Below are 13,626 nucleotides of genomic sequence, written 5' to 3'. Positions count from 1 at the left end.
ATAGGCTAGTGTCGTTGTCAGATAACAAGTATCAAAATGGCATCGTTGTTGGAGAGTAATGTTACGTAAAGATGTAGTTAACTAACCCTTTTAGTTCTTCTTAGTGTAGTGATTACTAATTTAATTTTTACATTTGCCAGGTTTATTGTGCAAACATTTCAAAAATCATGAGTGTTAATGGTAGTAATGAGAGCCAGTTGGGCCACCAAGATGACATCGACAACCTCAACAATGTCCAAGAGCCCAACTGTAACACCCCGTAACAAAAACTGACCAAAAATACAGATTTTCAGAAGTTGCAGGTGTTACCAATCGAAGCCAACTAAGGACCATCAATAGAGTTACGGTCCGTCAGTCAGCTCCATCAATGATCCAGCCAATTTTCAGTCCTCAGTCGTGAATGATGGTTGACCAGTACGGACAATCATTAAACTTACGGTCTGTCAGTCAGCTCCGTCGATCGGCCAGCCAACTTTAACTCCTCAGTTGTGAACGTCCGTTGACTAATACGGACCGTCAATGGACTTACAGTCCGTCAATCAGCTCTATTGATGGGACAACCAACTTTCAATCCTCAATCGCAAAGGACGGTCACCAAGTATGGACCGTCCATCGACTTACAATCTCTCAGTAACTCTATCAGTAATTTAGACATCTTTTAGGTCAGGGGTCTTTTGGTCATTTCCTTGTTTGTTTGGCTCCTAAACTACGTTGTTTAGACCCTAATTCATGAGGTTTAATTATTTTAAGCCTAGAAACTTAACTAGGACTTACCTATGTCAAATCATTAATCAAAACATAGAAAATTAGAAGCAAGAAAGGAGAGAAAAGGTAAAGAATCCTTGTTTAAGAATGCGACACGTTTCCATCGGTTCCATCCCTGAAATCGAAAGATTTCTCCGTAGAATTCATCGCCAAGTATATTGGATTTCACTGGTGGGTTCCTTTCACCCATTGGGTCCCTAGATTTCAGTCAGATTCTTGATTCCCTTATCATGATTATACCTAGGTTTTCTAAAACTTCAGTAGATTATCATGAATTAGTTAATTATATGTTCCACATCATATTATATTTGTGTTACTTAGTTTATTGCATGAATTTCAGAACCCTAGCTATGTATTGATTTAGTTCTTGAATTACACATGCTACGTCAGATATTTAAGTTATATAGTTATACTTGCATCAATTATAAATGCATCGGTATCAGTTTAATTGTTGCTTGATTAGTTTGTAGGTTCAGTTTGAGGTATCCAGTAAGTTATAAAAAATCAATCATAATGTGTTAATAACTTAACTCATTGGGAGTAGTAGAATATCGAGTTAGACTAGGGTTAAACATACAAAAATAGGCCCAGAACTACTTGCCAAGTAGGTCGTAAGCCCCCTTTGTGGGTATTAGTTTAGTGATCACGCCATCTTGCATCTAAGCCTCTGGCAGGGTATATTTGTTCCTCTCAATGGGATGTATACATTAGACTCTACATTTAGATCATGTGGTTTTATTATCTGTTATTAGTAGCTCCCACAGTTTAGTCAGACTCTATTGCACTTACCATGTTCTAGTATTTCAGTATCAACATCTTATAACTTGGTCATTGCATTCTATTTAGTCATGTTTAGTATTTCAACATCGTTATCATGTTCAGATTATTTCATTACTTTATTTCTTTGATCAATTATTTGTTATTTCAACTTTATTATATAGTAAATGTTCGGTAACGTTCAAGTATTGACGCATACATGCGCTACATCTTCTTGTGATATTGATTAAGGTTCTCAGCATCTAGATCAGGCTTAGATCAATTATTGATCTCCAGTTTAGTAGAATTGATGGTGAGTCCTCATTTTTTTTTAGGATAATAGTCATAAGTTTTTTAAAACTATTTTTAGTCCTTTATTTTCAGTTTTTGCTAGAATCAGTATTTCATTTATCTCAGTTATAGAATATGGGTATTTCCAATCCTTTTATTTTATTTATAATTTAGCTTCTGCATCAGTTTATAATCTTTAGTATTCTTATGATCATGCTATCATGTTTAACTTGGGATTACTTTTGGTCCTAGATCCCTGTTCGCGTTTGGAGGGTTACTCGGGTCGTGATAAACTTGGTATTAGAACACTAGGTTTAAGAGTCCTATGATTTCTAAAAACTTGCACTAAGTAGAGTAATTTTCATGGGTGTAAAGTCCACCAGATCTAATGGAGGGAGGCTACGAAGTGTTTTGGACTTGTTCCTTATTGTATTTATTTATGATATCCTCATTTACTATAGGAATGAGGAAAAATATTCGATTTATTTCAGGATTGTCTTGCAGACTCTCAAATGTCGGAAGTTATTTGCTAAGTTTAGAAAATGTGAGTTCTGGTTGCAATCCGTTGCTTCCCTCGGTCAAATTATATCTAGCAAGGGGATCTTAGTGGATTCACAGAAAATAGAAGCAGCTACCTCTGCTACTTATATAAAAAATTACTGGGTCTAGCGGGTTATTACAGAAGGTTCATAGAAGGGTTTTCATCCATAACCTCACCATTGACTTGGTTGACTCAAAAGATGGTCAAGTTTCGATGGTCATATGATTGTGAGAAAGTTTTGCAAAATGGAAAACTAGATTGACTACAACTCCTGTCTTTACTCTACAAGAGGCTTTGTGATCCATTTTGATGCTTCCAGAGTCTGCCTAGGTTGTGTGTTTATGTAGTGAGGTAAGGTTATAACTTATTATTCTAGACAACTTAAAGTGCATAAGAAGAACTACCCAACTCATGACCTCGATCTAGTAACAATGATGTTTTCACGTAAGATCTGGAGACACTACTTGTATTGTGTCAACGTAGATGTGTTCACTCACTATAAAAACCTTTAGTATGTGATCATCCAGAAAGAGTTGATTCTTTGCCAGAGTAAATCCTTGAGTTCCTCAAGGATTATAACATGAGTTGCATTACCTTTCTGGTAAGACAAATGTAGTATTTGATGCCTTTAGCAGACTATCTATGGGTAGTGTAGTTTATGTTAAGGAAGAGTGAAAGGGGCTGGTAAAAGATGTTCACAAACTTGCTCGCCCAGGAGTTTGTTTGATAAGAATATCAAGTAGTGGAGTAACAGTTCATAATGGGTCAAAATCATCTTTGGTAGTGTAAGTTAAGGAAAAGAAAGGTAGTGATCCAATATTGCTTGAGCTTAAATGAGCAATCGTCTATCAGAGAGTGGAGGTTTTTTTTGAAGGGAGACATGGTGTGCTTCGCTACCAGGGTCAATTATGTGTTCCTAAGGTGGGCGAGTTGAGACAGCAGATTCTTACAGAAGCCCATTACTCCAGATATTCTATTTATCGAGTAGCCACTAAGATGTACCGGGATCTACGTGAAGTCTATTGGTGGAATGGTATGAAAAGAGATATATCAGGTTTCGTTGCTAAGTTCCCTTATTGCTATCAAGTGAAGGTAGAATATCATAAACTAGCGGATATGACTCAAAAGATCGAAATTCCTACTTAGAAGTGGGAAGTTATCAATATGGATTTAATCACAGGTTTACCTCGTACTTGAAGACAACAATACTCAATTTGGGTGATAGTTGATAGGATTACCCAGTCTTCTCGGCTTTTGGCGGTCAAGACTACAAATTAGCGAAGGACTATGCCAAGCTTTATATTAATGTGATTGTGAGGTTGCATGGGGTTCCTTTGTCTATCATCTTAGACATATAAGGGCCTCAATTTACCTCTCATTTTTTGAATTCATTTAATATGGGTATTGGTACTGACGTTAATCTTAGCGCAATACTTCTTCAAACAGATGGATAGGCAGAGCGTTCTATTCAGATGCTGGAGAATATTTTTAGAGCTTGTGTGATCAATTTCAAGGGTAGTTGGGATGATCACCTTTCTCTTATTGAGTTCACATACAATAATATATATCATTTAAATTTTTTGATGGACCCTTATGAGTCATTATATGGACGTAATTTTAGATATCCAGTTGTTTCATTGAAGTAGGTGAAACAACACTGATAGGACCAGATTTAGTCCATGATGCGATGGAGAAAGTGCACGTCATTAGAGATAGACTTAAGACAACCCAAGGTCACTAAAAATCTTATGCAAATGTAAGGAGAGGGGAATTAATATTCCAAGTTGATGATTGGTCTTTCCTCAAAGTGTCACTTAAGAAGTGTGATGAGATTGGAAAGAAAGGGAAGATCAGTCTCACATATATAGGCCCTTACATGATCGCGAAAAAGATTGGTAACATGGCTTATGAGTAAGAGTTGCCAGTAGAATTAGTAATAGTGTGTGGGTGATCTCACATTTCACATTTCACTTTTGAAGAAGTGTGTGGGTGATCTCACATCCATAGTGCCATTAGAGAGTGTGGTCATGAGAGATAGTCTCTCGTATGAGGATGTACCAGTGAAGATTATCAATCGTCAAGTTAGAGGGTTGAGAAATAAAGAAGTCGCTTCAGTCAAGGTTTTGTCGAGGAGTTAGTCCATAGAAGTTACTACTTGTGACGCAAAAGAAGCCATGAAGTGTAAGTATCTTCACCTCATTCCTCCCGATTCCGTTCTAGCGCGAGGTAATAGTTCCTCCTCAATTTCTGTCATTCATGAGCAAATTTAGTGTTAGTATTATGTTCCTTCATTTAGTACTTGCATTTGAACTTAGTTGCATGTTCTTGGAGCTTAGTTCAATAAGAAATCAATTTCTAGAACTTAGTGGTAGGGATTGCAGCCCCTTCCCTCCGTACTAAGCTAGTTTTGTCTTCATTCGAGGATGCATTGTCGCAAGGCGGAGAATGTAAGACCCTTTATCTTAAACTGACCAAAAAAGTAGATTTCCAAAAGTTATAGGTGTCATTGATTGAATCTCACTACAGACCATCAATCATCTCCATCGATGGGCTAGCTAACTGTTAGTCCTCAATTATGAATGACGGTCGACCAGTACATACCGTCAGTCGACCTACGGTCCATCAGTCAGCTCCTTCAATGGGCTAGTCGACTTCCAATCCTCAATCATGAACGACGTTGACCTGTACTGACTATTAGTCGACTTACGATTTGTCAGTCAGCTCAGTCAATGGGACAACCAAAATTCATTCCTCAGTCGCGAAGGATAGTCGACCATTATGCACCCTCAATCGGCGCACGATGCGTCATTCCACTTCGTTAGTGATTATGACAACTTTTAAGTCAGGGTCTTCTAGTGGTTTCCTTGTTCGTATGGACCCTAAGTTACGTCATTTAGACCATAAATCATGAGGTTTTAGTTAGTGTAAGCCTCGAAACCTAACTAGAACAAACCTAAGTCAAATCATTAACCAAAACATAGAAAATTAGAAGCAAGAATGGAGAAAAAAGGTCTAGAACCCTTGTTCAAGAACGCAACAAGTTTCCATCAGTTTCGTCCCGAATTCGAAAGATTTCTCCATGGAATTCGTCACCAGGTATGTGGGATTTCATTAGTAGGGTTATTTTCACCCATCGGGTCCCTAGATTTCAGTTAGATTCTTGATTCCCTTATCATGATTAGACCTAGGGTTAGAACTTTAGCAGATTATTCCTAATTAGTTAATTATATATACCGAATCAGATTATCATGTTATTACTCAGTTTATTTCATGAATTTCAGAACCCTATCTATGTATTTCTTTAGTTCTTCAATTACACTTGCTAGGTCAGATATTTCCGTTATGTAGTTATACATGCCTCAGTTATTAATGCATCAATATTAGTTTAATTGTTGCATGATCAGTTTGCATGTTCAGTTTGAACTATCCACTAACTTACATAAATTTAGTAAAAAATTGTTAATTACTTAATCCATTGGGAGTAGTAGAATATTGAGTTGGACTAGGGTTCAGCATAGCCGAATAGTCCCAAAACTACTAGCCAAGTAGGTTGTATGTCACCTTTGTGGGTATCAATTAAGTGATCATGCCAGCATGCCTCTATACCTCTGGCAATTTAAATTAAGTCATCTCAATGGGGTGTATACTTTGGACTACACATTAAGCTCATGTTGTTTTATTATTTGTTATTAGTAGATCCCATAATTCAGTTAGAGGCGTATACATTGGACTACACATTAAGCTCATGTGGTTTTATTATCGGTTATTAGTAGATCCCACAATTCAGTCAGACTCCATTACATTGACCATGTTCTAGTATTTCAGTCTCAACATGTTATAACTTGGTCATTGTATTCAAATTACTCATGTTCAATATTTCAGCATCATTATCATGTTTAGATTATTTCATTACTTTATTGCTTTGTTCAGTCTATGTTATTTCAGCTTTACTCTATTCTATATGCTCATTACCTTTGAAGTACTGACACATATGTGCGCTACATCCTCTCTAGATGTAAGTTCACGTTCACAGCATGAATACAACGTTTAGATCGATTATAGATCTTAGTTAAATATAATCAATGGTGAGTCCTCGTTCTCTGAGGACTATAGTCATAAGTTTCTTTCAGTATTTTTAGTCCTTTATTTTCAATTTTTGCTAGATTTAGCTAGGGCATGTCCCAACATTACTAATTAGTTAGAAGCTATTTTCGGACATAGTTAGATTCAACTTAGTATTGAGTAGATATCTTTTTTTGTATTTAACTCATTAGTATTTCATTTATCTCAATTATAGTATATAGGTATTCCCCATCCTTTCATTTTATTTTTGATTTAGCTTTTGCATCAGTTTATCATCTTTAGTATGCTCATGATTATACCTGTAGGGTTAGTTTTGGATCACTTTTGGTTCTAGGTGTTGTGTCCGCATCACAGGGGTAGCTCGGGGTGTGACACCAACATCAATAATTCATACCTTATGGGAGGTGTTGGGGCCATTTGTTTACCTCCAGCAGAGGGAAATGCGATAAAACACAAAACAAAAACCATGTTGCAACTCTTGCAACTAAAGGGATTTTCAGTGGATTAGCTCTCCAGGATCTACACGAGCACCTTCGAAACATCGTGGATCTATGTGGACCATTATCGTTCAAAATCATCTCTCATTAGTCAGAACGAATAAGGCTATTCCCTTTCTCTTTGATGGGCAAGGCATGGAAGTGGCTAGAAAAGTTTCTATGTAACTTAATCACTCTATCAGAGGAGTTGTTTAACTCTTTAAAAGTGCAATTTTTCCCTCTCACAAAGATGATGACCATTCGGGATAGCATCATAAGCTTCAAGCTCTTGAATGGAGAGCCTCTGCATGAAACTTGGCTCTGATTTTATAAACTTGCTAAAGTTCCCAACCCATGGTCTTCTTCATAACGTGCTCCTTGAATATTTTTACCAGAACTTCGACTATGTCAACAAAGTGGTTGCTGACCAACTCTCTCCCTCGGATGTCTAATATAGCAGCCATACATAGTAGAAACCCATCTTTTAGATAGCATGACAACCATCAATAGAGCTTGGTAAACTTGCAACGACTAAGTTCCCTAGTCACCTTTATACTATCTCAGGAGAAAATCGAATAAAACAATGAAAGAGACAAAAATATGGATAAGATTATGACACAACTTGATTTTCTTTATAAAAATTTATTGGGGCAGTAGTTGTTGGTGTCAATGTCCTGGTATCTAGGAACACGAATCCTAATGGATGGATGGGGAGAATGATAGATATGTACCTCCCCACGAGCGACAAAAACCTAACAATTCAAAGGTGGCAGTTCTGAGGATATGCTATCGCGTATCCTAAGTAAAGTTGATGGGTCTGACAAAATGCTAAAATGTATGAAAGAAGATGTGTCTACCCTATATCAGATAGTCACCGCTCATTCATTTTCAATCACGCTCTTAGAGACCCAAATGGGTCATATTTCATCTCATCTCAACCCGAGAAAACAAGGGGGTTTGCTTAGTGATACTACGTCTAACCCCAAGAGTTAGATCTAAAGGTTAACTTGTGTCGTGCCACTACGTTAACTAAGGCGCTATTTGGGAGGCAACCCAAAAACATTTACTTGATTTTTGTTACTTTAATAAAATTAGAGGGTTGTTGTTTGTATAGGTTCAGGAAAGAGTAAACTTGAAAAGATGCAGAGTGACAGGCAATAGGTCCCTTTGGCAGAACGTCAATAGGTTTAGCATACCTGACCATTCCCGCTGTTTGACATGACCCACCTAAACGTTTAGTCTGTAAAACTCTATAGATTGAAAATTTTGGTCGGCGAATCGACAACCTAATGGTACTCTTGGCAGACACCGATGATAAAACATTCAAAAAAGTCAAAAATCATGTTATATTAGGTGATGAAATACATACTCGGTGCTTCGCTGAGCCATTGAGCGAGATAAATTAACATCGCCAAATGAGAAAAAGTTAGACAGTCACAAGCGCCAAGTTTAAAGGCCACATTTCATTCCTTTAATTTAATTTTTACCTTTTCATAAACTTACACTTGCATTCTAGTAGTTATTTTGTTTCACGTCTAGAATATTTAAACCGTTAGGTTATGCTTGAATTTGGATCACATTCCCACCTAGCATGTTTGTAACATCTAATTTAGCATTGAAGGTTGGTAATCAAATCCCTCTGTTATTTTATCGAAAACTATACTAATTTGCATAATGATTGATAGGATGAAGTCTCTTCTAAGTCTCTGAGTTACTGAAGTGGCATATATCATTGATTATGATTTGGCAGTTTCTGCATAATTTGAGGGACACCTAGTCGACTGTTCTTAGAATTGAGTTGTTATACAGTGGGGATGTTAAATTTCTATGGGTCTTCGTTGAAATTGTGTTGTCTAAGCTTAGAAATTTTTTATCTGGGTTACAGGTGGAATTGAAAAGAAATGGGTTGAAAATGAATACGTTGAGTTGTTTGGCGGAATGAACAAGATTAGCCAAACTGCTCGGCGGTTCACCCAACGTCCCCATTTTGCTGACAACTGAATATGTCCATATTATGTAATTGGTAACTTTTTCTGATCTGCTTCATTCTCTTAATGCACTCGGCGATTCGCCAACAGATTCCTTGACCACCCTTTGTCCGCACCCTAAAAAAATACAGGTACCATTTTCAACGAGTCACCAACTGTCTTGGTGACGTGACTCTATACTTCAAAACCATCTTTCTACTTCTTACATTTATATATAACCTCCTATTTAAAGTCTCTTGCAGAAATGGCTTGACCAAAAGTAGCCACCACAGACCGTAAGAGCACGTGAGTTTAAAGTAGATTAAAAGAAAGAAGAGATATCTAGACAAAGAAAATATACAAAGAAAGCCAGGTCCAATAGGAGGATCCCTGTTGATCCCACATGGAGTCGCATATCATTAAATGCAACAAATACCTTTTTGGCAGCACATTACATATATAGAATGGTAGCTGCTAACAGTACTGCCGAAGCTAGGGCAGTTGAAAATAACGAAAATCTTAATGGTAACACTTCAATAGCAATTGTTTTATTCCAAGATAACGCTCCGGGCGCTGATGCTCCGACCAATAAAGAAGCTACATAGACAAGATCTTTCCTTCACTCTCCTCTTTGGTTTATCTTTCTTCAATTATGAATATTGTTATTACTCGCATTTCAAGACTAAAACTTTTGTTTGTGGTGGGGAAAAACCCACCTTGTTTGTGGTTGTTATGAATATTTATGTTTCGATATCCATTTGAGCCATCTGTTTTAATTATGCTATAATAACTTTTTTTGATTGCTTGAGCTCATGGCTTTTTTCAGTTCTTAAATTGTGAAACAATTTTGACCCTTCCAAAAAAATTCATTTTTCAAAATTTTTTGCCACCTCTTGTGTAGAAAGTTGTTGTTCTTGTACGAATTTAAGTCACGGTTTCGATCAATATCGATGACTTGAATAGTGCTCTCAATCGAACGAAAATGAATGTGTGGCTACAGTGAAACATATGAAGTTGCATAGACATTATGTGAACACTTTGCATCTCGCTGGTATCATCCATTTATCGAATTAATTCTTTTGTTATGACCATTACATACTAGTGAAAATGTGTAGACTTGTTTGAATTAAGTGTCAATCGCTTGAGTGATAAACTTAATTTTAACCTTTTATAAATAAACCTAGAATTTGCCTGGTTAGTCTAATAGATTTAGAAAGGTTTCCTCTTGAGATGATCTTAGACAATTTTAAAGAGTGTAAGACAACTTTTACATATACCTCTTATTTGGCCTACGCGTGAGTATGTGAAACTTTTTTGAACACCCTTTGAGCCTTACCTGTCTTTGGAATAACCTTGATGAACCTGAAAACTTACGTGATCCACCACCTATAATCCTCTTGATTTGTGGTTTCAAGTGAATAGCCAACTTAGGCCAAAATCCTAAGTTGAGGGTGTGATGAAAAGGAGAAGAAGAAGTCAAGAAGTGCAAGAAAAGTCTTCCTTAACCTGTGGTGATGCAGAAAATCAAAATCCTCCATATTAAAAAAACAAGAAAGGAAATAAAAATAAAAGAAAATAATGAAAAATTAAAAGTTGTGTAACAAAAGCACGAAATAAATTGGGTTTCCACACAATCCATGGAGGCGAACAAGCAGATGACAAAAAAGCACTTGAAAAAGAATCTGTAAAGTTCAAGAAGGGGATATTTGGAGAATACCACATCTCATTAAGAAAACAGTCACTGAGCCTACAATGCCTTTACACTCAGCCCCACTATAAGCCTTATAAAGACCTTTGCAATCTTGAGTAATCCAAACAAAAGATCGATTGGAAAATAAGGGCAAACCTATGGATGATAACATGCACACTGTTCCTCTTTGTGAGTGTGAGCGTTGAATCTGAATCCTGATCTTAAATTGATTAGTATTTTTGTGTGAATATGGAATCAGTCTTTGTGTGAGGGAATTTAGATATTTGTTGAGCTTAAACTTACATTAGTATCAAGTATTGTGAACATGAGAATCTTTGGTAATGGTGTGTTAAAACTTGAATCTTTGAGTACACAATTCTTTTTTGCATTAGTAGTTTGAGTCTTGTTGTGTATCTTCATGATTGAGTCTTGTGTAGCACTATTTGAGACATCCTATTTGAACTGCTGAACTTGAGTTTTACTTGAGGACAAGAAAAAGTTTAAGTTGGGGGTATTGGTGAGTCCTCAACTTGGACTTATTTAGGGCTTTATTTTTATAGAATTAGTGTCCTTTAATGCATATTTTGTCTCATTATCTGATGAAAACTATTAAGTTTCAAGTATTTTGATGTTTTAGTGGAAGCATGGACATTTACGCACAAAAAGGAACAAAAAGGATAAAAAGAACGTAAAAGCTGAAGCATGGCTTCACACATTACAATTGGAGAATCCCCCAAGGGAAGCACTCTGCCCTTTTTTTCTAGTACCCTAAGCCTCAAGGAAGTGGATCAGAAGGCGATGGAATTCCACGAAGAAGAGTTATTTTGCCCAACGTTAGAACATGCATAGAGAATGAAGGCAAAGCACAAACGACGATGAACAAGAAGAAGGGCGAATTGCCGAACTACTCAACGATTTACGACTAACTTCACTGAATGGATTCGCTGCACTTAATCTCAAAGTTATAAATACTATTTGTAGGAGATATTTTTAAGGGTCCGAACATTTTTATTAATTTTTACTTTTGAGAAGTTGAGTTTTTTGTATTTTTCTCTCAAGTTTGGAGAGGGTTTTGTGGGATATTTGAAGAAAGGAGCTCTTTGTACATCAAATTTGAAGTGATTCTTCTTCATTCTTCTTCCTTTGCTCATATTAAGATTAAATTTCTTATACCCATTTGATTTCTTTATTATTTTAGGTGTATTTGGTTATTGCTTTATGTGTGGCTAAAAGCCCCCATTTTTTGTCACGATCAGAGAGCATCCCCTAGTTGTAACCGGCGTCTTCATCCTAGAAGAGGCCTTAGATAAGACCTTAGCATGTATCATTGCATTATAGATTGAATAAAAAGTGGAAAAAGTAAAACTTTTCATTTGAAGTTCAACGTCGCTTACATATCAAAATTAATTCTATAGTTGTCTCACAATTCCATCTAAACATAGGAGTATGAAAAGTGGGACTAGCCCTTACATAATTACAAGTCTTATAAAATGAATACCACATAGTTCTTGAAATAGGAGAAGTAGAACAATGTCTTTCAACATATGCAAAAAAACTAAAGATAGAATGATAGGGTTTTGTTTCACACTTGTCACCAACTTGGGGAAAAAATCCAAGCTTCTTGAGAAAATGACCTTGAATCACCTCACTGGGCTGAACCTATATTTTTTGTAGAAATATAACTGATATGGGTCAGTACAAGCCGTATCTACTAAGTATGGAAACATATGCAACGAAAACATTTAAAACATGCACAAAAAGACATTTTTTTTATAAGCATGCTAAGTTCACTTTAAAGCCTTTATTCACATTCCAAGAACATATAGAAGTTCATATCACAACAACAATAAGACATTCATATTCATTTTCAAGAGTAACATCATAACAAAGTCATAATAAATATTTCATGCTTAGAGTTCATTTCATCAATACATCACAAGACCTACTCACAACCCCAATCAAAGTCTACTAGTGCAATGTGTATGTGAAGCCCCATAACCCCACATAAGCTAAAGTAAAAGCATTGTCTTTTACAACTTACATCATCATAACAAATGTAGTCAATATCATGCATATCAATTTAGACCAACATCATGTATATCAAGTGAAACCAATATCATATGTATCATATGAGACCAACATCATACTTTCTATCATAATATTAATACATAACGAACCCCGTCTAGGATTCCCTCAAGTTCCACTTGTGCAATGTATAGGTAAAGTCTCATACCCTTACCTACACTAAGTAACACCTCTTAAGTAGAGCTAGTTAGTGTTCAACTTCTTACTTTCATTCATTCATTATAATATTCGGGAAACTTCGCCATAACCGACATAGACCATGTTAGCTAAAATGGAGCCGTTGTCATCCCCTCATACCGAAAGGAAGGTGTCATACTTTCCAAGGTAAGACATATACATTGATATAACCTCTAGGTGGATCCACTAGCTAAGGTTTCCGATGGGGGGACATGATTAAGGAACTAGGAGGTTCTTACTAGAAACCATCTTTATGCTAATTAACATTGTAGTTTCCACCTTATGAGAACATCGGTGAACACAATATTCCTCTGGGAAGGAACACCTCTCATTGTCAAGTTCACTCGGTGCTAAGCTAAATTCCCTTTTTGAAGTGTCTTTAAGTATTCCTTAACATTAATGCATAACATAGGTCTTAGGAGTTTAACCCCTCATATAACATTTTCATAGATAATAGGTTTTAGGATGAGAAAGTCTTTTCATCACAAACCCAACATCATGTGAGAATATTGCATTACAACATAATAATAATAAGAGGCACATGGGAATTACATTCAACCCTTCATAATAGTACATGTATCATACTTCAATTGATCAACATTACCAAAGATAGACCAACATTACGATAATAATGTTCATGACCATGAAGATATTACCAATGGCTTCCAAGAAACCCTCTTAAGAATTCATCCCACATAAATGATTATTTACCTATCAAACCAATTATAGTCATCATACAATAGTCAATTATGCAAGAACATACCCAATTACGTCACCTCTAATCACTAATTAACA

Source organism: Solanum pennellii, chromosome 6, assembly GCF_001406875.1.
Source record: "Solanum pennellii chromosome 6, SPENNV200".
In the NCBI taxonomy this organism is placed as follows: Eukaryota; Viridiplantae; Streptophyta; class Magnoliopsida; order Solanales; family Solanaceae; genus Solanum; species Solanum pennellii.
This window is presented reverse-complemented; position numbering follows the sequence as displayed.